A 4,383-nucleotide genomic window follows, 5' to 3' on the forward strand; every position below is an offset into this window, starting at 1 on the left:
ACCATTCCATAATCTGACCAATGAATGTAAACTACATCAGCTACCTCAGCTACCTCTAGAACTAAAAGTATGATTAGTCATCAACCTTGTTCCAATGAATTTCACTACCTTACCTTTGTCTTGCAAGCACTGTATCATAGAAGTTTGTCTTCAGGATGCAAGTTTGCCATTACATGGGCTGATCCACTTCGTCTAATAGCTTCCTTATTTAAATCTTTAACTTTTCTTCCTTCAAGAACAATACCATGTTCTAGTCCTAGTCCAGAAGCTATGGCTTTCACTTCCATGATGTCATCCTCCAAGACCAGTTTCATCTGTGTATTTGCATCATTTCTGACATTTTCCAAAGCTGATTTTATGGATTCTAGACTAGTAGTGCATTTGAGACCTATCAGTCCTAACAAGATCAGTTCTTCTTGTTGAAGTTGTTCTCCATCTGTTTGTCTATAAGCAAAAGCAATTGGCTTAAGGCCAACATCCCCCATCTCTTGAATCACCTGTCCAAATTTGATCTTCTAATTTTCCATGACATGGCATTCCCCTATACTATCATAGTACAGTGCACAATTATCCAATATTGTGGATGCAGCTCCGCTCCAATGCATGTACATAACTTGTTCATTGACCACAATTTGAATGACCAAAAATCCCCTTCCTTCTTTGGCAGAATTCATATTGTTGTGCTTAAGAATGTCAAATTTGTCTTCTGCAAAACATGTCATGTTCACTGCCCATGTTGTTTTTGCCCAAGAAACAAGTGAATCAGACAAAAAGGAAAAACAAATCTCTGGTGCAAGGACTGATAAACCCATTTCACCAATTTATCTCCCTATATATACTTGACTCATTCTTGTTTCCTTCATCTATAATAGCAATTGAGTTAGTTTTATTTATTCTCCATATATCAACTCCACAAACTCTCAAACCAATTCTATGGTTTGCAGAATCCTTCTAAAGTGGTTGCAGACTTTAGCCCCCCTTAGTTCTCATGCATCAACAGCTAATGGACAAGTTGAACCACTAGCTAATGGACAAGCTAAACCACTAAACAATCACTTGCACCATTAAGTATTAATATGATTTGTATAATGTCCCAAAGCTTTTTGTTTTTGTTAAAAGTTATCAGTTATTTTTCTATGATTGGACATAGACAATTCAAGAGAATGGGTCTGTTATGTATGGTTGCCCTCTATATTAGGATCTTTAGTTCTTGTGATGTTATGGAATTCAGAAAAAAATACATAAAGAGGAACATTATAGAGGTAAGAAGCTCAAGCAAGAATTCTTTGATTGCTTTGTCATTTATACTAGTTCAAGTTAATTACAACAACTCTAGATACAATCAAACTGCTAAAAGCAAGGATCACTACTCCCTTTCAGCAAATTGCACTCCAACCCTCTGTAAAAAGTATAAACCCAATGTCATTACTTTGCTTTTAGTATTGGCATTGAAAGGGCATATAATGACTACAATACAAAACAATTATACTCCCCAACAACCATTTTTCTTTTTCTTTTGATAACAAGTTGTATTGTGTACCAAGAGAGTAGGATAGTCATAGCTGTCTATAATTAGGTAACAAATAAAGAGAAGTCCAAGTCCAAGATGATGCAGCTACTCCAAGTGCAGGTTAGCTGAGGATAATGTCTATATTGAATGATAGCTAAAGTTAATGATAGTGACACACGTCTTTTTTGTAGTTTTGTCAAGTCATTAGCACATTCTGCCAAAAGATAAAAACCTAGAAAAATACCCCAATTGATAGTCTAAATGTATCATGATCACATCATCTTAGAAAAATTGATAGTCTAAATGTATGATAACAACAACTTAAAGCTACTAGTGTATCTTAACCCCAATACCTTAAGGACTGGAAATCATGATGTAATTTTACTTGATATATTGAAGTTTGTGCTATATGTCACTTAACAATGAAATATTTAAATTATAGGCAGTATTTATCTAGTTGTTTGCATCATCATCACGACATTTGTTCTTGGACACTATATTGATCATCATCACAGATACGAAAGTTTTTGATAAACTTTTGATGCTTGATTTTGTTATGATTGTTTTTTTATGTTGTTGCATGTCATTAATGTACTTTGCTTTAGATACAACTTTTGTTCATAATGAGTGAACCTTAGATTCCCGTTTGAGACTGAATGCAATGATTCTTGCGCACAATTTGCATTAATCATTGTATTCAATCTTGAATTGTCCATTTGGACAGTTTGGGGAGACTGATATATTTATGGGAGATTCATGCGTTAAGGTTAACATTATTTTATTTAATTTGATGAAATTTTGGTACAATGTATTTCTAGTTGTTCTCTGAGTGTATACTTGATTATCGGGAAATTAATTTCACCGATTTCATATCGTGTACTTAGAGACCAATGCGAAACGCTGCCGAAATTTTGCCAAATTTTAAAAAATAGAATTAACCTTGACGTATGAAGCTACCATAAAAAAAGGTCTTCCTGAATGGGATAGGGCCACACCTATAATAAAAAAGTGAGATTTTCATGCATCCAATAACTTTGTGAGTACCACAGAGTTATTATTTAGATGGATCGAAGTTGGATGAATGAAAGTCGCATGAGCCCTGCATATGAGGAAGGCGTCGAAGAGTTCTTGCAATTTTCCTCCGAAAGAAGTTGACTGGATGAGGACGGAAAATATTATTGTCCTTACATCAATTGTTTGAACGGAAGATAACAAATACTGGATGACATATAGGAGCATCTACTATGTGATGGGATTAAGAAGAATTACACCACGTGGATATGGCATGGTGAATTAACAGACATGCAGAGTGGGTCCCAATCTGAACTGTTTGATGTAGAAATGGGAGATCGCTTTCGTGACCTTTGACAAGAGTCTTTTCAGCAAGTACATGCCCTTATGTATGATACATTGCAAAGTGATTCAAAGAAGCCTTTGTATCCGGGGTGCAAGAATTCCTTGACGTTGTTGTCAGCGATGTTAAGTCTGGTTAATGTGAAAGCCAGATATGGGTGGAGTGATAAAAGCTTTAGCTCAGTGCTTCAAGTGGTGCATGATATGCTTCTAGAGGAAAACATGTTGCCTAACAGTTACTATTAGGCGAAGAAGATACTGTGTCCAATGGGTATGGAGTATCAGAAGATTCATGCTTGCCCAAATGATTGCATATTGTACAGACATGAATTTGAAGAATTGTCCAAATGCCCTAGGTGAGGGGTATCACGGTACAAAGTCAAGGATGATGAGGACTGTAGTAGTGATGAAAACTCAGAGAAGGGCCCCCCAACGAAGGTGTTGTGGTATCTGCCGATCATTCCAAAGTTTAAGCGTCTTTTTGCTAATGGAGATGATGCTAAAGGTGTTGTGATATTAGACATTGTATTGATATGCATGTGGAGAAAAATGTATGTGATAGTGTCATTGGGACGCTCCTTAACATTCAAGGCAAGATGAAGGATGGTTTGGATACCCGTCAAGATCTAGCTGAGATGGGTATACGATCGTAGTTGCATCCAAGGTCTGATGGTAAAAAAATATACTTGCCTCCAGCTTGTCATACTTTGTCCAGAAAGGAGAAGATCAGTTTTTGTCAGTGTCTGTGCCGGGTCAAAGTCCCACAAGGATACTCTTCAAATATTAAGAGCCTTGTGCTGTTGAAGGATCTTAAGTTGGTAGGGTTAAAGTCTCACGATTGTCCCGTGTTGATGCAACAATTGTTAGTCGTGGCCACACGAAACATTTTACCTAACAAAGTCAGGTTAGCCATAACTTGCCTTTGCTTTTTCTTCAATGCCATATGTAGCAAAGTCCTTGATCCTCTAAAGTTAGATGAGCTGGAAAACGAGGCTACTATCATATTGTGCCAGTTGGAGATGTATTTTCCTCCTGCTTTCTTTGACATCATGCTTCACTTAATTGTTCATGTGGTCAGAGAAATCAAATGTTGTGGTCTTGTTTTCTTGCTATGGATGTACCCAGTTGAGCGACACATAAAGATCTTAAAAGGGTATACGAAGAATCTACATCATCCGAAAGCATCTATTGTTGAAAGGTACATTGCAGAAAAAGCCATTGAATTTTGTTCAGAGTACATTGAAAAGGTTAAACCTGTTGGGCTTCCCGACTCTCGGCATGACGACGGAGTGGGCGGTAAGGGTTCAAGAGGACTGCATGTTATCACTCCAAGTGTGGAAGATTTGTTACAAGCTCACTTGTATGTGTTGAATAACAGTAATGAAGTTTTGCCATACATACTTCAGCATCAAGGTTTAGTTCGGGAAAGTAATCCAAAAATGTCAAAGAACTGGGTCTTGAAAAATCATAACAAGACTTTCCTTGATTGGTTTGAAGACACAATCTTTGCGGATGAAAAT

The sequence above is a fragment of the Glycine soja genome, chromosome 9 (assembly GCF_004193775.1).
Source record: "Glycine soja cultivar W05 chromosome 9, ASM419377v2, whole genome shotgun sequence".
Taxonomy (NCBI): Eukaryota; Viridiplantae; Streptophyta; class Magnoliopsida; order Fabales; family Fabaceae; genus Glycine; species Glycine soja.